Genomic DNA, 21,840 nt, shown 5'->3' with positions numbered 1-21,840 from the left:
GGTGCCCCCCTCATTTGCATGGTTTGTACATTTGAGATCACTTGGGCACAAAATGTGCATGTGGTTGATAGATATTTCAGAAGGGACTGTGCAAAAGGCTACTGAACCTCAGGGCCGGCCCTAAATTGGATTGACCGGGAGAGCACCCAGGGCGGAAAGAAAATTTGGTGTTTGTTGTGGGGGCTGTGGTCCTTGCGGTGTAACGGCAGGAGGTGTGAGGAAGATGAAAGGAGGGCAGGGGGGTCGATGGGGTGCTAACTATTATGCTGAGGTACATTAAGGGCTGATTATAAAGACTTTTACGGAACCTATCGAGTCTAAGGGGGATGGACGAGCTGCTGTTTGCATGACAAGTCAGACCGCTGTAGCTCCCTGCTGCACCCCTCTGAATATTGGCGCCCAGGGGAATTTGTAGGCCGAGAGAAATATAGGAAAAGAGAGAGGGGATATGTCAGAGACTGAGTGAAACACATAGGTAAAATAAGGGACACCAAGGAGAGGAAAAGAAGTAGTGTATGAGAGAAAAATGAAGAACTAGAGAGAGTCGCAAAAAGTGATAGGGAGAACGAAAGAGATGCACACAGCAAGTAAGAAAGAGGTTTAGAGACCGAGAGAAAGAAAGGCTTTTGGAGTGAATTCCTGCTGCTTTTCTATATCCAGATCAAGTCTCTACCTACAACACAAAAGACATCAAGTACGAAGTTGTATGCATTCCCCTTGGAGAGGCTCTGGAGTGACAACCAAAAGAGGAATCACCCTGGTTCCTTGAGGGGGAACAGAAGCCTCCAGACACAAAGGATGCGGAAGGTTCTGACTCATGGCCTGATATGATACAGGATATCCAGGGATCTTTGGGGTGGAGATCACAGAGTAAGGGAATAATAGGTGACTAACACATTCAGGCACCCAAAGTAGAGAAATATATAGGCCTGAAGATCAGGTGAGGAGACATGTGAGTTGCAATGGAATAATGGTGTTTCTAGTGGTGCGGCTATGGCCAATTGTACTGGCCCAATGCGTTTAGAAAGCTTAATTTATCAGAAATGTGTCCCAAAATTACTCCCAATACTAAGCAACGTTTCATGAAAGCTCATTATCCACAAATATGGTCCACTTTTTCTTTCGGTGCCCGGGCCTAATTGTGTTCCCAATCCGACCCTGGCGCACAGGCATGTGGTGCCTCTAGGACACTTCTGTACTATGACCTCAGGAAGCAATTCCATGCCCTGCTTTCATGCTCTCGCAGAGATATTTAGAGAACAATAATTTTTGCAGATTGCCTGTGCATGTACTGTGACTGTGCCTGAAATGAAATGAAGATAAAGCAGAAGTACAAAAATATTGTAAGGTTGAGTGCTCGTTAAACAGTTTGCCGAGCTAGTCCGCAGAATGTGTGTTTACAGATTTTGTTGTGTGACAGATGGTGCAAACAATAGCTGTCCCTGAGAGTACTTTGCGTATAATATGTATTGACTCATTTACTTACCTAATCTACGTGCTGTCATTTGCACACGTTTTACTTAGGAGTTGTATTAGCTTAGCAGCACCACTGCCACCTGTATGCAGCTGAAAACTGGCAATTGTAGAACTGTTTGTTTTACCCTGGAATCATCTCCCTTCCTTATTTATCTGCTTTTTTAGGTCTCGCGCCTAGTGTTGCAGTGCACAGCACTGCTCGCGCGAGACTTTTTGAACAGAAAAAGGGCTTTGGAAAGATGACCACACGCTTGTGCGTGTGGTTTTGTTTTCCTTGCAGGCTATTGGGCGTTGCGTGCGTCTTTCTAACAAAGACCGCACTCAATTGGGCAAATGCGGGCGCATGTCCTGCATTTTCCCTGCCCATGGCCTATTGGTGTCTGTTACCCGCACGGCCGACATCTGTTTTACATTATCGTGCCCGATAATGCAAAACAGATGTCTAGCTGTGGTGCGCGCGCGCACCACTTCTGTTCACGGGAACCCTTCCCTTGCCACCTCAAAATAACAGACCTCCGGACCTCTCTCCACTCAAGGTGGCACCTACTGAAGTCGCCTCGAGGAAGCAAACTACACAAAATGCCAATCTTTCCTTAAAAGAATTCCTGCCACATCGGTGCGGCGAGAACGGTCCGATTCTGCACTTTACCTCCCCAGCGCGCCTAGAACATGCAGGACTTTTCCGATAGTATCTCCTTAAACACTTTGATGTTTCTCTGTGGCAGTCCGTTTGGTGGCGCGCGAACGTCCAGTTTATAAAGAATGCTGCCGTATAAATGAAACCTTGCTATATAAGTGCACGAGTGTAGTCCAGCAATATAGAGCGCTCCGCCGTCAATTAAAGACCGTGGCAGAAGGGACTGCACGGGGTCTTGTATATGTAAGGCAGATTATGCGTACAGCGCTGGAGCGCTGTCCTTTTACAGCGCCTACTTGGAAACAAGATTTACAAATCTGTTAAAAGAGTTTCTGGGCTCAAGCGGCCTTTTGGACACTTGTGACACAGCATTTTTCTACAATGTTGCCAGTATCTGTGCTGAGTATGACATGCACATCACAAGGGGGCTCATTCTGCATTTCATCCTCCAGGGATTAAATCACTGCTGAACAGCAAGTGCTAGTTCTGTTCTTGGAGGGGACAGCAGATAAAATGGGTTCTAGCAGCACAGATGCGTTTCAAACTAGCTGCAAATGTGGGCAAGGGTTTCCAGCGCTTCCTACTATTCAGTGTGTGAATGTCTCTTTACTGGGTGGCTGTGTGAAGGGCGTGTGACGTGTAGGAAAAACTCACTTTCACGTTTCTTCACATCTGTGTGATATCAGGAACACAAAGCTGTGCTTTAAGGGGAACCTTTTTATGTTCCCATCAGTTTTTACAAGCTATGACTATAATATACACTATCCCACGTAAGAACCAGATCAGGCATTCAGGCCAAAGCAGCACAGCGCTTCGAGACCAGATAGTGACAGGAAGGAGCTACACAGATGTGAGTTTGTGTTCACTGTAGTCCCTAGAAATGTACCCTCACGGTGCGTTTAAAGCGTCTGCTTATGGAACAGTGTCACTCTGAAGCGTAATAAAGGTGCCACCGTAACTGAAGTGAAATGGAATGTATAATACCTGCCGATTTATTTTTAGGTTCTGTAAAGTAAACTGTGCATGTCAGATGGGAATACATAGTGAGTTAGTAAAAATATATAGTGTAGTAATATGTGGTCTTGTACTGCACAGCCAAAAAACCGCAAACCTGCTCTCTCCGGGGCCGCAGAAATTGAAAAAACATTGCAGCCTGCAGGGCACTTTGACGAACTGTGCGGGGGCCCTCGTGCAACAAAGCAGCCCAAACCTCTGGCTGTGACCCCCCCCCCCAACTCCCGAGGCCCCTTTTGCTCCCACCTCAGTTTCCCAAGTTGATGTGGCACACTTTGAAGAATAAAGCAGTGGGGTACACACTATGCTAAAGAAATGGCTTTAGGGAAAATGTCAACCATATACATGTGCAAAGTACGAAAGGGGAAAATAATAGTGTAATCTCCCCTAGACTAAAATGAGGACACTGGGGATCATTTCTCACAGACGTCTGAGTGCCTGGGTGTGAGGTTCTTGGGTGGCTCCAGGGTAGCTCTACTGAGGGCAGTGTCCACATCCTGGGCAGAGCAGGCAGGAGTGTCCCTGCAATGACACATGCAGGGCTGCTACGTGGGCTACTCCTAACCCTGTTGTTACACATTTTACAGACTCGATCTAAGAGACGCTGGATCAATTTCACAACTGGTGGTGTTAAAGCTGCGATGCAGTAATTTTGTTTTCTGCTCCTGCTGTCATGCTTATTTCATTAAACTTTGATGGCAGTTTACCGTGTTGTTGTGGCTCCTCAGTATTAGGACTCGCAGCGATGATCAGGAGGTAATGAATTAATTACTTACTGGTAATCTTCATTACCGTTGAGTAATGAATTCATTTTTAGTTTAGTACACAGACCAGTCATGCACACTGTCGTGGGGTCTCGTCTGTATATGACAAACTGGGCCTGTGGTTCAACGAAAGTAAAGTGCGTGGCTCGCCACAGTGGCCTCTCGTGTGCCTTTCTTCGCATCAGCCCTCTACCCTCGCTCCCCCCCCCCCCTTCCCCTCTCGTTCCCTTCCCTTCCAGCACTCGTAAAACAAGGAAGAGAACAACAGCGCTCCGAAATCGGACACTGCCAGCCTGCGAAGACACTGACAAGTGAGGCTGCTTTTATTACTCGCTAGCACACTGGTTGGTAATGCACAATGGCCGCTCTGGTGCCCCTACTCGACTCTTGCGCTGGTCTGTGCCTTACAGACGTTGCATACACTTGTGCATTAATTGCTAAGCTGCATATCCAAAAATAGTATTTATGTATGGACGGCATGTTTTCAAAAGGGACCTTTTTACATTACACGTGTTTAAGATGTTTCATGTACACCACGTTTTGTAAACACTCTTTAGAAAGTTGTTATGGTTCAAGGGGACACATGGTTAAAACGTGCAGCGCATTCTTAGCAATTAGAAAGGGCTGAGCTGTCCTGGGAAAACCTATACATTTAATCCATATATTCCATTTAGAGGCATGGTGCAAGAAGCCCACAATATTCAGGGAGCCCCCATTTCTTTAAAGGCCTATGAATATCTGAGATATGGGATGCTGTGGGGACCCACATATTAGGCAGGGAAGACCCATGGTTTTGTGTTCTGCCACTGGTCTCATTATAGTGAAAACAAGAGAGCAATGTTCTCCTCTTTTATATATATTTGTTTGTGTGAACACCCATTCAGATCTGCTTATATATTAAATGCATTCAGATTTTTTTCTTCAGTCTGTTCTGCCTTTAATGTATTGACATTCCGATTCTCTTTAATAATTAAGGACACTCCGACCCTCTATTATGTTGTATTTTTTTTTCAATGTGTTATCTCTATGGCCTACTTCGTAATCACATAGCTTTAGTTTTCCAAATACGTACTTCCATTGTCCTGTCCTCTTTGTGTGCATTTTGTGCCATAGTAGCATACTTAGGTCTCGCATTACTAAATATTAGAGCTATTGGTGTTGCATTATTATTTGCAACGCCAAAAGCTCAAACTTTTACTAATGCGAGACCTATTGTATTGCAAATGCTTGTTCTGTATACTCACGTAATTCCATTCGAAAGTTAGATCCTCAATGCTTCAGACCTTAAAATATATTGATTTCAAACATCTCCTATGTTAGATGAAGATTAGTAAAATAAAACTGTTGTATTGCAGCACCAATAATTTCCAGTTTGTGGCGATATCGCCACCATGTGGCTGGTACTGGAATTTTACTAAATATGCTTTATTGCTGAATACATTGTGTGCCAGAGCGCTTTTTAGGTCTCGCCTACGTAGCGCGCATGCGCTGAATAGGAGGAGACCTCTTATAATTGATTCGGTTTTGAGCGCAAAAACGTGCACGCATTGCATTGCTTTGAATGGCAACGCGTGCACGTTTGGTGATTCCCTTGCGGGAGCGAGTGGCGCCATGTGTTAGCAATTATCGTGCTTGCTCCCGCAAGGTAAACGCCGCCTGTCCCTGCCGCACTCCCCCCACCCCTCCAACTTGTTAGGCTCGCCTTCCTTCGTCTCTTTCTGCTTGGGTTTCCGCTCGGCTGCGTGTAACGTGATCTAGCGTGTTTTCTTTTTAAGAGACGCTAAGCCTTCACTCACGTTAGATTCTCTTAAGACACTTATAAATGAAAGTAAACACCTGACTCCTTGACAGGTTCCCATTCCTGGGCATTTTCTTTAGTTACACGTTTAGTTCATTATTGAACTTATTTGATTTGGTAGGGAGGCATTACACTTGTGCCGGCATTACACTTGAGGCCGCGCTTAATTGAGTTTACAAGCGTCCTATTCCTCGCGATGGCGTAACTCAAAGGCTTGTTTTTCGTTGCTTTCACTTTCATGGGCGCGATTAATTGAGTTTACAATCGTCCTATACCTCCCCCAACGGCGTTACTCAAAGGGACCCCGTTTGTCTGGCGTCGAAGCTCTCACTCTAAAATGGAGACTGTATTCTTGCAGATTCTCTTGCGAGTCTCTGGAACTTTGCATCACTGTAGCTTAGCTTTGTCTCTGGCCCCTCCAATCTCGCTTTGGCTGTCCTTGGCTTCAGACGCTCTTCTCGGTTCACACACGCGTGCAGCCCGCGTCTTAGCCCTGCCCCTTCCTTGTGTGTGAGCCTGTGCCGGGAAAGGGTGGCGGCCTGTGCTTAGATTGGAGATTCATACTGGAAACAGTGGACTGAAGCAGTAGGTTACCCTTTCAACCCGACTATAAATCAAGTCTGTTTTTATCTTAGAGCGTGACTGTAAGCTCCTCACACGTTACAATCCCATTGATCCATGGTGCCTGGCGCCTCGATCTAACAGTTCCACTAAAATGAAAGGATGCTGAATGTGTTACAACTAAACGTTCTAACAGTTCCTTAGAAGTCAAAGTCTCGGACTGAAGATGCATAAATTGCCCCGTTTTTTGTCTCCCTTTCTAACTCGTATACTAATGGCATATGCTCTGTTATAGAGTTGAGACTTCGCAGCGCATTAATATTCTAGGGCTAGTTTTTGGTGCAGTGCACTGAGATTTACATTCATAGGGAGAGCAGAGACGCTTCTAGCTTGAACAAATCGTTATAGCGTAAACTACCTCAGCATGCCTCCAAGGCATAAAAATACATTCTTGTCAAGAAAGCTGCCCGGGCTAAGAGAATGCCGAAGGGGCTGAAGTCGAGCAGTGAACTTCAGTGGTTTCTGCTGCTGTGCCGACAACTAACTGGCCATTGTGCTAAGAGAGAAACTCTGCATAGGAGAGGGCAGCTATATGCAGCACTTACTGACACCTCCCTCCCTAGATTCACCAAGAGGGCCCCATGCCTACTTTACGTAAATACCTCACAAACAAGACCCACGCCTCACTCACCCCTTCTCTCTCTTATCTTCACTCTGATCTAACTTTACTTGCACTGGCAAATATAAGTTTCACGATTCTCTCCTCTGTTTCCTGACCGTTGTCCCCTTCTCAGTACTCCCATTACACCCCCTTTGTCACATGTTTCCTGTCCTCTGTAATCCTCCTTTTGCCTATTTTGCTTCCCCATTCTTTTGCAAATGTTGTTCACTCCCTTCTTTCTGCTCCATTCATCCTCGACTAATACTTTTTTCTTTTATCTTCTTTTGCCCTTTCTACCTCTTGTCTACTACTCATTTTCTGACTTTTACCCTCATTCTACTTTATCACATTTTCTGCTTTATTTATTCAACTCTCGCTCCTCTGTCTCCTTTTGTTCTTTACATGTCGCATAATTGCACTCTACTCAATGCAACATAAAAACACTCCACATAATACCACTGTACCACATAATTACACGCCACATAATTACACTCTACTCAATGCAACATAAATACACTCCACATAATACCACTCAGTGCTACATAATTGTATGCTACATAATTACACTGCACTCAATGCCACATACACTCCAAATAATACCACTCAGTACCACATATTTACTTGCCACATAATTACATTCTACTGAGTGCAGCATACACTCCACATAATACCACTCAGTGCCATGTAATAACACGCCACATAATTACACTCTACTCAATGCAATATAAATACACTCCACTTAATACCACTCAGTACCACATACTTTTATGCTTATTCGTGCCTCTCTTCATCCACCGTTCCTCAATTCCACTCCATTAATTGCCCTCTCTTTTTCCTCACTTCTCTTCTCTCTACTCTTCTGTTATGTTTTCCCATTCTCCTCTAACCTTGGCCTATTCCACTCCTTTTCCCTGTGTTCTTTTACCATTCTCTTTCTCTCTACTAATCTTCCTCTGTTCGCCCCTTCTTTTCTTTGTGGCTGTTCCCCTTCGTTTTCTCACCCCCCACTCTCCTTGCCACCCACCCCGTTCCTCATGGACCTTGTTCACAATAGCTGATGTTGATCTGAGTGCATTGTGGTTGGAAACAAGAAACAGGAGAGGCTTTCCAGTCCAGAGCCTCGCTCTCCCCTCTCAGAAGCCGTCAGGGTCCTTCATTGTCCGTGGTGGCAGCCTCGACCCGAGTTCAAAGCACATCAACACTGCTGTGGCAAATATTGAGGCTCAACAGGAGCTAAAGATTACATGCTTAATATGCAGATCTTGGTTTGGTTCAACTGATGCCCCATGTGGACCTCTTCTTTTAGTTGGATTTCACATGTGCAATTATGATAATCACTTACTATCCGTATTGCAGGTCATTCCTTTTCATTCTCACTCAGGTGTAACACTGGTGCCCTCTGCCAGTCTTCTTAGTTATAATTTAAGAATTAGTCCTATGCATTTCCACTCTGGAACAGTATTACCAGACAATAATGTAGTAGGGCTTTTGGATTATGTCATATGAACATTAAACATTTGATTGTAAACATTATTTTTTTTATTACAGTCAGAAATTATGACGCCAACAGTAGGTTATGTAGCTGCAATACATTGTTTAGGTCATTGACATTTAGTGTACCATCACACCGATATACAAACAAGTAATACTTGATCAATAAGTCTGGTGTTGCCAGCTTTCCAATCGCTTTGTGTTTAGCTGAATGCTGTATGGCACATGGATTGCCTGCGATTTATGGTGAAGATACTGTTTGGCTCAGGGATTGCTTGATGTATCATATCAGTATCCTGAACCGTTAAAGACCTGGCTATTCTCTCACCCCTGGGCACCTTGTTTGCTGTGGCACATCTATCATGGCCCATTTTCTATCTTCTAGCTCCTGTACACCCTCCATGGAGCTGTTTCAGCTCTAAAGATACGCCACATAATTACACTCTACTCAATGCAACATAAATAAACTCCACATACCACTCAGTACCACATAATTACACGCCACATAATTACACTACTCAATGCAGCATAAATACACTCCACATAATACCACTCAATGCCACATAATTGCACGCCACATAATTACTCTACTCAATGCAACATAAATACATTCCACATAATACCACTCAGTGCCACATAATTATATGCTACATAATTACACTGCATTCAATGCAACATACACGGCAAATAATACCACTCAGTGCCACATAATTTCACACCACATAATTACACTCTACTGAATGCAACATACACTCCACATAATACCACTTAGTGCCACATAATTACACGCCACATAATTACACTCTACTCAATCCAACATAAATACACTCCCCATATTACCACTCAGTACCACATAATTACACACCACGTAATTACACTCTACTCAATGCAACATAAATACACTCCACATAATACCACTCAGTACCACATAATTACATGCCGCATAATTACACTCTACTCAATGCAACATAAATATACTCCATATAATATCACTTCGTACCACATAGTTACATGCCACATATTTACACTCTACTCAATGCAACATAAATACACTCCACATAATACCACTGTGCCACATAATTACAAGCCACATAATTACTCTACTCAATGCAACATAAATATACTCCATATAATATCACTCAGTGCCACATAGTTACATGCCACATAATTACACTCTACTCAATGCAACATAAATACACTCCACATACCGCTCAGTACCACATAATTACACGCCACATAATTACACTCTACTCAATGCAACATAAATACACTCCACATAATACCACTCAGTGCCACATAATTACATGCCGCATAATTACTCTACTCAATGCAACATAAATACACTCCATATAATATCACTCCGTGCCACATAATTACATGCCACATATTTGTACTCTACTCAATGCAATATAAATACACAACATAATACTACCCAGTACCACATAATTACATGTCGCATAATTGCACTCTACTCAATGCAACATAAAAACACTCCACATAATACCACTGTACCACATAATTACACGCCACATAATTACACTCTACTCAATGCAACATAAATACACTCCACATAATACCACTCAGTGCTACATAATTGTATGCTACATAATTACACTGCACTCAATGCCACATACACTCCAAATAATACCACTCAGTACCACATATTTACTTGCCACATAATTACATTCTACTGAGTGCAGCATACACTCCACATAATACCACTCAGTGCCATGTAATAACACGCCACATAATTACACTCTACTCAATGCAATATAAATACACTCCACTTAATACCACTCAGTACCACATACTTTTATGTTAAAATCTTTTTTTAATCAGGTTGTTCAGTTGTATATAATGTCGTCTTGGTTTGTATAAAAGTAACAAAAATGATTAACACTTTTTATCATAACTTTTCAACATGACGCACAGCAGATACAATGCTCTACAACATAGCCAAAAGGTCTGGCTAAACACATAAGGTCCCAAAGGCGAGACCTATTGGCTATGCCAATGCTTATTTGCCATTCAGAACATTCCAACGCTTTGTATTATATTGCAGCATTTATATAGCACTCACTTCCCCCTTCATGGATCTTTGAAGCACTTCCCTTCTTGGTAGCACATTACACCATGTCAGGTGTGTGGTTGGAAGCAGTGTTTTAAATGGGCCGGTACTGGCCGATTCTGAGTACCGGCGCTTTTGAGGCCGAACCTGGGCAGCGCATGCGCTGTTCTGCGAGGCATGCTGTATTGAGGTATGGCATTGAAGCTCTGCCCATTTCCTGCCCATTTTTTCATTTGGCTCCCCTTACTGTCCCAGCAAAATTGTTGCTTTTCATTCTTGATTAGGCTTAGTGTCCCTTCTTGGTACCGGCTTGTACCAGGGCAGCACAAGTTTGTGGCTACCTTGAGAGCAGCGCATTCTTCATAATGGGGCGCACTTTCCCGTTGTGCACGGCGCAAACAGGGAAAGTTTAATCTATCAGTAATAGGGCCTAAGGAGTTGTGCAATCCCAGTCTTGGTGCAGCAACTGTTTAAAATATTGAGGGCCGCCACTGTAATCCAATGAGCCCAACTGTGTTGTGTACTCCCGTTGACAGGTGGAAAAAGTCTCTTCCCTTAACCCCCCTCCTCAAAAATGCTGAAAACTCCTACTGCGCCAACTCAAGAGCTGTTAGATGTAGTTCGCTGAGGTGTGTCATACAATTAATTAATTTGCCTATTCACCATAATCCGTGCTGGAGTGACCTAGTGTAGACTGTATAAATGGAGGCCCTTCTAAGTTTGGCATTGGTGGTCCTATTTATTTATTTTTTATTTCATGTTATACAGTTCACTAGTCCCAGGAGCCCTTTAGGTGCTTTACATTCAACTGTAACCATAGACTTAACAGTTCAATATCAAAAGACAATAACACCGTACTTTGAATATTGCCAGCTTCGTTCTCACACGTCTGCCCTGCTGTCGACTCCCAGCATGGCACCTTGGCTGTCCTGTGGATGGAGAGCTTGGGTTTCTGAGCCCCCTGCTCCTACCCCCTACCATGGTGGACACCCGGCTTCTCCGGTAAATGTTTTTAGCCGCACTAGCCGGGATCTATCTGTGTGCCTCCGGGACGCTGTACGTACAGGTCCCTGGTGAGTAGCACATAAGAGAATTGGCTCCGCACAAGATCATTCATCGAAAGGGCATAGAGTGTGTAGACCGTTGTAAAAAGAGGAAAGGGAGGCTGAAAGGGTAAAGTATTCCGTTGGCCAGTTGGTGTAAGTCACGCTTTATGTCGAAACTCTGTACATAATCACACCAAGAAAAGCATGTTTTGGTACAGTTAGTGTCACACTCATTCGTGGAAGTGGAGGCAGCAGATGGAGAATGTTCGAAAAGGATAACGGTGGGGGTGCGAAAGAAGTGGCGGAACTCTAGAACGGAGAGGATAGAACCCGGGAGCGAAAGGCAACTAGATTAGGATGAACGAAAAGTAGAAACTAATGGTGTGCAAAGTTTTTGTTTGCAGCCCTTGCAAAAAACGAGAAAAAAAATAGCTTAGTTTTTTTTAGTTTTTTTTTTTAGCTTTACCACGTTCCTTTCCGTTTTATTTGGACTCCTTTTGTTGGGGAACTGTAAAAATCAACACACCGTTGTATCTTATGTTTGTGTGAGATTAGTATAGAGTATGTTCAATCTATCCGTTTAGAAGTTATTGTGTAGATTAGTATGAAGGTAAATTGTGTTTGATCTTAGGAGATAATTGCAGAGTGTTTGCTTTTATGGGTCACTGGAGAAGCACAGAGGTTTTTTAGGTCTCGCTGAGCCAGCGCATGCGCTGCTCGGAGAGACATTTAGTAGGTGAGTTTTCAAAGTGCTACTGGCTGGCCTAGCGCTTGCGTTCACGTGAGCATGCACGCGCGAACCTCCGGCCTCCAGCACCATCTGTCTTTCCTCTCCCTTGCTCCCTGCCTCCGCCCCTCCCCTCCCCGCCGCGTCTTGCGTTAATTCGCATTTACAAGCTCTTTTACTTTGGCCGTTTTGTATATCGCGCTGCTCTTCTGTACCTCTCTATGCCCCCTGTATTCCTTTTTACACTCTGTTCCCACGTCTACCCGTATGCCTACTTGTGTGTATCTATGGACCCCTGCTGGCTTCCCTGCACCATTATCCGGCACCCTGTATATCACGGTTACACTCCGCTCGCCTTTCATCCCTTTTTCCGGTTGCTACTTTGCACTGTTTGCACCTTGTTCCTCTGGGCACAGCTCCCTTAGAAGCTGGTATATTTTCAGAACCAAAAATTGGCTGTAAAGGTTCGACTAGGCCAAATCCGCACGTCCATTAAGGGCGCCTCACGTAAGTACGTTTTTCTCAGCCACCACAATGCAGCTTCCTGGAATACTTTAAGTGAGACGGACAAGAATGCGAGAGCTGCGCTAATCCCACCCAGTCAACGGCAGAACCAAGCAGCGATTTACAGGTGAGCTTTTTATTAGGTTCACTCCAAAGCATTCTCTCTTAGCATTTTTACAAGAGCAGCAGCAGTGTATTCCGCTTGTCATTGGGTTCTCCAGGTAACCACTCGTGTGTTGGTTTTGTTGCGTTTTTGCCCGGTGTCCAAACACGTCTTTCTCTTTCTTTTTAAGAAAGCACATTTCAGGGAAAGCGCTCTTTCCGATTCTGACCTCACACCATGAAAATGCATGCCACCCAGTCTCAGCTGCCTGCCTCGATCTGCAGTGGCGTTGGTGGGTGGTGTGCATCCCTGCTCAGAGTCCCTCCGGCATGCTACCCTGACACTCCTCTGTCAACATATTAAAGGCTGGTTATTAAATGCAACATTCTTAATGCGCATACACGATGCGTGATTAACAAAAGTATAATTGTGTGAGTGGGACTAGAGCATGCACACTGTTTGCAAGGTGTGTGTATATTGCAGTGGTGTAGTTATCAATAGTGCAGCAGGTGCAGTGGCACCAGAGCCCATGGAAGTTGGAGCCCACTGCATCCCAGTTATAGCTGTTTTTTGTGACTTCCACAATGGAGGATGCAAATACATTTTTCTTGCCTTTATTCGGAACCATAGCTATTTTACTACACCACTGATTACCGGTATGTAAGGGTAAGGTAGAAAGTGGGTGTGTCCCATGGAGCGTATTGTACTGTCTGGGAAGTTTCATTCAATTTAGTTCACTAGTCGCAACAATGCTTTTTGGCTTCCCACAAAGCTGTAGGAATGCATCCGCGAACACCGGCACTCATGATAGTCTGCCAGATGGCGGCGCTCTCTGTCTAATTTTGAGATGAGCACAACAACATTTTATTAATTCTACATACATTAAAAACGCCTTATTCCCGTCACTCAAGCCATTGTTATAGCTTTGGGAGCCTAGAATAGTCTGAATTGTCACAATTGTAACAGTGTGATGGTTAGTGGTTGTCATTGACATCGCTGGCAGTGGCAACGAGTGTGGCAAGCTGCGCTGATCTCCTGATGAGGGCCTTGGCACTTATTTTTTTGCAAATGAAGCACTGGATGGTACTCTTCGCCTCATGGTTTCTTCAGATCGCTCTTTCTGAGCTGAAAGTCCTTTATTGTAAATTAGAGGGTCTGCAGTTGTATGCAGGTCATGACTCTGTCATGTGGTCACATTTAGGCCCTAGTAGGTACACCACCATTGTACATGCTCGCATTTTAAAGTTGCAATCTTTTCTTAAATGCTGCCTCCAATCGACGTAAGTCACAGTTTGTGACCAACCTCATTCATATTCATGAGGTGGGTCGGAGTATGACCCACTCCAAATCAGAATTTTATGAACAGACCTAATACATAGGTTGATTAGTAAAATTCTTTACTGGTTGCAAAAATATGTGTCTCAAATTGCAATAGTTTTTTGCAGCCAGTAAATAGTACACCTGCCCCTGTGATCCTCATATTCCATGTCTCTGGTTATAACTGATGGCCACTCCCTTGCAACTGTAACTGTGCAAAGTCATTCTTTTGTAAGCTGTCTCCATTTTAGATCAACCACCACCATAGTATACATTTTAGGACTGCTTGAACAGTACTTTCCATCTGAACTACTTCTCTAGTCCGACTAATTTCCTTCGCCATGATGTTCATTGTACATCTTCTACTTCTGATTATTTAACTTCCTACATTTGGGATTCTCTGGCAACATTTTATGGTTCTAGAGCCTAGGGATTTCGGTTGAATTTCTGGTGTGCTACTTGTGCATAAGTTCAATAATTACTTCAGTTGGGCTTTTGTTTCACCTTAAATCAGTTTAGTGGTTGATTTATCAGAAAACTCTAAACTTTTTTGTAATTAGAGCTACTTTTGTTCAATGAAAATCATCTCGAGCTACTAATACTATTAGTGTTGAAATAGTGATCACATCAGATAAGATTACATTAATGACCGCCATATGCAGCATTACCAGCATTGATCACCTCAGTGCATCCTGCACAGTTGCCAGCATTATCGTAAAAAGGCTTGTAAATGTAGAATGCATTTAAGTGATCAATATATAACATATATGCAATGTCCTTGGCTTCAAGGTAATAATATCACTAATACACCTTCCTAAGGCTACATGATTTAGCACTCAAATACAAACTTTAAATATAATTTGAACCTTCAGTCACATCTTTGCTAAACATCAGCCTACAAGTTCTGAAAATATACACACAGTCATCTCAAATACACTCTTTAGGAATTGCCTGAGCCAGCGCGCATGCGCTGCCCTGCTAGGCTTATTCTAAGGACTTCGAACTCGGACCACACGCTTGTGCTTGTATTTTTTTTTTTGCTCACACACTATTGGCCTTTGCGTGCGTCTTTCTAAGAAAGACAGCATGCAATTGGGCAAAGGCGGGTGCATGTCCCACCTTTGCATCTGCCCACGGCCTAGGGCTTGCGAGAGCGAGCATCAGCGCCATCTGTTTCCAATTATCGTGCCCGCATCTCGCATTTGCGTTAATTGGAAACAGATGGCGCTCGCGCTGGCCCTGGCTTTTTTTCCCCTTTCAGAGCGATTAAGGCTGCGCTTGTTTTGAATTCGGTTTTGGCTTGGAATAGGACGGGCAAATATCAGTCTTAGCACACACACATGCTTGTTTCACGATTCGTCCAATGACGGAAGGAACAGTAGTTAGTGCTGACGCTCTTGTGTCTCTGCTGTGACACGGATGCTAGCGGCCGCCTCCCCACACAGCCTTCTCGGGGCTGTAATGCTGCGGGTAACGCAATACTAAGTGGTGTTGGGCCTCTGTTTCTGCTGCTTAAAGTGCTGTCACTGACTTTGATGGATTGCCGTAAGCAGAGTGGACAAATGCAGTCTGCATTGCCCCGGTAACTTAATACACTGCTCATAAGCTTCTGCTGCGTGATTGCTGGGTCCAGCAGGCAACTGCTAGGCCGCTGGAGTGCTGTTCAGCATTGGCTCTCTGTTAGGAACACACAAACACGCCACGGCGTCTTCACGCCATTGGTGGGTTTCCAGTTCGTTCTTGGGGGATGTTTTTCCCATAAGGTTGGGAGATATTGTAACATGGTAATGTAGCAATTGCAGCGATGTCGCCTGCTGCAGACATGAATCACAGGTGGCAATACCAGCAAATAGGGATTGAAGGCTCAAATTTAAAATCACAGATATTTCTGTTTTTTCCATGCACACTAAAGTGGCAAAGGCTCAGTGTGACGCTTTATAAAACTCTATCTAAATAAATACATAAATAAAATTAAGAAAGAAACTTGGATGCCAAAGGATGCAAGGTGCGCTTCACCTCCAGGATTTTGCAGCATTACTGCGGCACCAGTTGATTTTACTTGCAATCTTTCCTTTTCAACCTTAAATCAATGGAAACTGTTCACTCAGACTGTTCCAACTTGATATAGATATGTTTTAGCAAACGGAGTGTTTATTTGCTATTGTCATTCATTTATCGACATCAGAAGGTTGAAACCCTGAACTGATTGTGCCAGGATCCTAACTTGTAACCTGCTAGTTATACTGCAGCACAGAATTGTGAGACTACAGGCCTGGCTTTCTGTGAAGGTTGTTACAGGCTTTCCTCGAAGTGCAGGGGCCTCTCCGTTTCCCATAGTTTTTATGTTGGTTCAAATTCTGAGGTAGGAACCGTTGTTTTTAAAAAAAATATATATATATTAGAGCACTGTTTGTTACAGTTGTTAGGCCCTGCATGTTGCATAGGCCAGGTTTCCATCTCCTGACGGCGTTTTCAGTTTGCTTTTACTTTGCGTCATGCAGTGCAGAGGGGTGGGCCATGTGTTATGTGTATTTTAAGCAGTAGTTGCAGCCAGTGCTGGGACCGCTTACTTCTGTTTTGGTGGTTCCACCTTCGAGTGAGAAGGACATGGGAATCGGCCCTTTTAACTACGACCATGTGCTGTGCAGGTGCTGTGTTTTCACAAATAAAAACCACGTTTGCCAAATTCCTTTGTGTGTCCAGGAGTTTTCTGGCAACAATTAAAATCATGCCAACATAACTCTCCTGTATAATGTTCATGCTGGACCAAGATCAGTGTTTTGTAGAGTGGCAGTTTTCACCCAGCCTGAAGCAGCACAGAGGGTTAATGTGCCTGCTGTAAAGAACGTGTACATGCAGATCACTAAAGTGCATTTTATGTGGTTAGCTCGGTGGGTTACTGCTTTTGTCACAGAGATCCTTTTGTTACTTACAGTTCATAAGTTACAATCCTTATATAACACAATTACTTATGAACTACAGTGAAGGGCCTGTATTCAAACTGCGTTTTATAGGTTAGAGCGCTATTTTTCCCCCCAGACTTTCATTATCCTAATGTTGCTAACAGGTTTTCTCTCGATTTAAGAAATCTAGACATTTCGCCTTCCAGATGGCAGCCGTGGTAACAAAAGGTAATCTTTTGTGTCTGGTGTTGGGTGTGAAGGGTCCATGGTATAATTCAAACTGTTCTTTGCTTACAAGCAAATATTATAAAACATGTTGTGCGTGCAATGCTTTAATCCGTGGCGGCAGAGCACACAGGATAATGTGCTGCATGACTAACCACTTATAAGGTCCTATAGGCGAGACCTATTGGCTATGCCAATGCTTGTCCTCTGTTGGGTGTGGTCGATAGTGCTTTCCTCGGTTAGAGCGGATGTGCTTCATCTATGCGTAACAAATTCAGCGGGTGGATGAGTGAGTATAATGACTGTATTCCCTGCTGATTGTGACATTTGTGATGTCGCAGACCTCTTTGCCAAGCACTCTGGGAATCAGTGACCTGAATTTGCTGCTTGTTATTCAGTGGTCTCCGAGATCTAGTATCTTGGTATCCCGTTGATTGCCGCCCAGGTCAGGCCAGTTTTCAATGGCCTTTGTGACTAAAAACTAGCTAAGCAATGCTTGTAGCAAGCAGGGCTGCTGCCCTTGAAGAAACTGGAACTTCGTGCTGCTCCAGGCTCGCCGGCTTGGCATGTCCTTTCATTAATAGCGCAGCTGTCTGGTTGCCAAAGGCTTTTTGGGTACATGTCGGTAGCTGATCGGAAAGCAACTCTGCCCATTGCTCTACATTGGCCTTTTGTTGCTTTCTATTCTGTGCTTTTATTTATTTTAGTCTGTTCAACTGTTCTTTCCTCTCCCATGAAGCACAGACCCCTACCTTCATTGTATTAGGGAGAGAGGCCCTACACCCGGAGTCCGCTCACGGTGAGCCTTGGACAGTCTGGGCTGCACCTTGATCAGAGGCGTAGCTAGAGCTTGTGGCGCCCGGGGCTATCCCTCAGATTGCCGCCCCCGGGGGGGGGTGGGGGGGTGTTGCTGCGGAAAAAGACGGCGAGCACTTGAAAGAGGTCCAATTGACACGTAGGATCGCTGCTAATAGTTACCTCGATCATGCAAGTCACAGGACACGGTCCAAGGCTACACAGTTGAATACACTATATAAGGGCTACAGTATATATTAGCTTCCAGTGTAGTAGGGTAATGTTTAAAAAAAAAAAAAAATTCCTCTACTCAATTTGTTTGACACCAGGGTTATATTGATGTAGAGCGGGAACAATGGGGTGCTGCAGGATGTTCACTGCAAGATGATCTAAGTCAGCGGTGGCCATCAATAGGCGGCTGGGCCAGCATGGCTTGATGCATGATACCGTTTCAGATTATGTGCATGGTATACATTTACATGCCGCAAATCTAAATAGGACTCATTGACATATCGGTTACTTTGAAAATATGGCAGGAATCTGGAGCTGCATTGGCCGCACCTGCTCTAAGCTTTAGTTCAGAAGCTGCACATCTCTGCAAATCAGAGGTCTCCTTCAGGGGCAAAACACAATCCTCTGTGGCGCAGGGTGGCCCCAAACCTTTTAGGGGGCCCCCATTCAGCCCAAAGCCTATGAATACTTATGAGATATTGGGGACTTGGGGCCCCTTATCACAATCTGGAGGGGTACCCCATCATTTTGTGTTACGCCACTGGTGTCCTTAGGGTTCATGTTGATGTCCGATTTTTCATGGTATCGGGCAGTCACTGTAATGAAGACAGTGGTTGGTGACTGTTGTCATGTCTTCATCGCCCTAGGAAGATTCTTTTGACCAACTTTATTTAGTTATATTTCATTATTTTAAACAATGGTTATTTCAGAGCGTCCTGCTTTATAGATTGCGGTGGTAGTGTCCCCTGCGAATGTCTCACATGCCCTCCTAGGATGAGTTTACAGCATTTCTTTCTGATGGCAAATTAAGACGCTCAGCTGAAGTGCGCTGGCCAACAAGAGGCAAGGGGAGGTGATTTTTGTTTTTAGTACACTCCCTGTCCAAGGGAGTTTCAACTTAATAGTGCCCCATTTGCCATTGAAAAGGCAGACCTTAATAAACCCCCCCCCCCCTTCAATTAGTATTTTGGGACTGTGATGTCGTGTGACGTCTCACTATGACAGAGAGGAGAAACCTTATGCCAGAGGTGCCACTGGAATTATTAGACTCTGCGTCCTAGAATTATTCCACAAAAATATGGATTTGCTGCACTTTCCACATAATCCGCCATCTGCTATATAGATTGCAGATCTCTACATAAAACGTTTCTAGCTCAGATGCAACATAAGTTGGTGCCATACAGTTTCCAGCTGTAGAAGATCATTTCATTGATCGGATGCCACCAGCACTAAAGCTGGCCCTGAGCAGCACAGTCTGTGCAGGAAGACTTTTTGTGGTGCATCATCAGCTCTGCGGTCAGGGCATAAGGCCGCCTCCTTGTTGACAGGTATGTTGAGACGGACAAATGACAGGACACGGACTGCTTTGCTAACCATCCAAGTGCCAGAGGCATGCGTTTTTAGCTTTTCCCTAACCTGCGCACATCACCATGCGCTAAACCAAAGCAATCCTGGTGTGCAGGGGTAACATCGGGCAGATCACGACCAACCCCTCCTTGAGTGTCACACACGTCCCACTACAATTAATTGCAGGACAGCTCTGATACCAGTATTCGAATGCACCCCCTCATTTGTAATTCTGTCACACTCTATTCCCATTCCAGAATAACCAACAATAAGGTGCGATGAGATGTTGCAATGCAGATACATAGCATGAGCACAGCTTAAAACCATCAAAACATGGGGAAACAGATCAATAAGTCGTCACAGGTCCTTGAACGGCCCAGTGTAGCTTCTGAGAACCTGATGAAACCAGGATTGGCAAAGAAAATAGACCTGGCCTTGAAAAGCGTGAACATTTTTTTTAATGTCTTTTTTTCTAAACATTTGCAATATCCAAAAATAAATTATTTGCCAAATGTATTAAAAAGTGAAAATGAAGCAGTGTCTCAGCAGCCTTGACATACCTCCCCTGATACTAAAGTGCCATCCTTTTCAGGCGCCTAAGCACATACGAGCAGATAAAGTGCTGTCACTCACAGTGCACATCGCCAAAGGAATCAAGTTGACTGACGCATTGAGCCCATACCACGGTGGGCGGAAGTAAATCGGACTGACAATATGAACAGACCAATGGATGAATTGGGGGAACCGAAAGCCCTGTATTCATTTTTTCATTACGTTTGGGATAACATTAGGCGTCTCTAGGCCAGACCTAAGCACATTGACTGCAAAATTATAGGCTCAGAAACGAAGACTGACAAAATCTCGACCACATGTAAATATCTCCCGACAAAAAGTCGACTTGCTTCTAAGCACACCATCAAACAGTTACCTCACCCCCCCCCCCCCCCCCCCCCGAACCTGATAATACTGAAGTTTAAGATTAACCCAGTCTTGCAAGAAATGGAAAGAAAGTGAGTTTTATTGCACTTTTACGTTTTATGCCTGCTAATACCGTCGCTCATTTGCAAGGTAAACTGCTCACCTTTCGGTTTCTTGCATATGAAGCTCCCCTCACATTCCACAAACAGTGTTCTTGCGGCGGAGGAAGCTTTCTGCTGGTTTTAAATGTCCCGTCTTCGCAAGCATGCCCGGCGCAGTCAACCTTGCAGAAGTTAATTCTGCGTGCGACGGGACTATTCTAGGTGGTCGTGGCGTGGCGTGGCGTGGCGTGCGTGCGTGCGCTGCACGCTGCAGGCATTAGTTGCAAGTAGCAGGTGCACTTCCAACGGGGCCGCGCGCGCAGCACTGATGGCCCGTTGCGGCGGCCTTTATAATTTATTTGGGGACACTTCTGTAACGACTGATAGTAGTGTCAGTCAGTGAGTGTCCCCAAATAAATTATAAAGGCTGCCGGAACGGGCCACCAGTGCTGCGCGGCCGCCGCCTCCAAAATGGTGCCGCCTGGGGCGGACCGCCCCCACCGCACCCCCCTAGCTACGCCGCTGACCTTGATGGCTTGTCACATACCTACATTCCCTTCAGAGCGCTGTAAGATGTCCCAAGTTTGAGTGGAGCTTCAAGGCACTTACCTTCCGATCCTTTAACCTGCTTCGCTGGCCTAGACTAGAGCAAGCCTGCCTAACGTACCAAAACCTCGCCTGCCCTAAGGGAGCAATAAGCACCTGCTCTCTCTCCTGCAGAGTCCTTATAATTGCCCCGGAGGAATTCAAGTTCAAGGCGTGGACACGTCCGTTGCACCAACGTACTAGGAAATGCAAATTAGCATATGGGTTCCCAGAATCCTCTGCGCACAACACATCCTTTTTATGAGGCTTACAAGTAATAGAGTACAGTTCAGAGTATTCCAGCTCGCAGTAAGAATTATTGTTGTCTGTGTCTTTGGGTGGTGTTTGTAGGCGGCTTTTGCTCGCTGTAGGAGTCCTGAGTTTCGTCTCCCGGGGGTACCTCGAATTACTTATGTTTCTCTAGCTTTGCGCAGTGGCAGTATCGTAGCCAATGAGGTGTAACCGAGGCGCGATTATTGCTTATTGAAAACTTTACCCAATACCCCGCTGTGGCGACTTGAAATATAGTCGACATTGCAAGTTTTGATGGTCTCCACGGAGACTGACA

At 44.6% G+C, this 21,840-nt stretch overlaps 1 protein-coding gene and 1 non-coding gene across 2 annotated transcripts in view; both read left to right on the top strand.

Annotated features, from left to right (window-relative positions):
* HADH (hydroxyacyl-CoA dehydrogenase) overlaps positions 1-21,840 on the top strand; it is a 271,639-nt gene that overhangs the window by 190,523 nt on the left and 59,276 nt on the right. The gene's annotated exons all lie outside the window — the stretch shown is intronic.
* On the top strand, positions 21,695-21,834 carry LOC146862202 (U4 spliceosomal RNA). The gene has a single exon (XR_014978648.1). It is a non-coding gene; the product is annotated as a U4 spliceosomal RNA (small nuclear RNA).

The sequence above is a fragment of the Triturus cristatus genome, chromosome 2_2, assembly GCF_964204655.1.
Source record: "Triturus cristatus chromosome 2_2, aTriCri1.1, whole genome shotgun sequence".
Taxonomy (NCBI): Eukaryota; Metazoa; Chordata; class Amphibia; order Caudata; family Salamandridae; genus Triturus; species Triturus cristatus.
The sequence above is the reverse complement of the archived record's forward strand: the minus strand, read 5'-3'. Positions and strand labels throughout refer to the sequence as shown.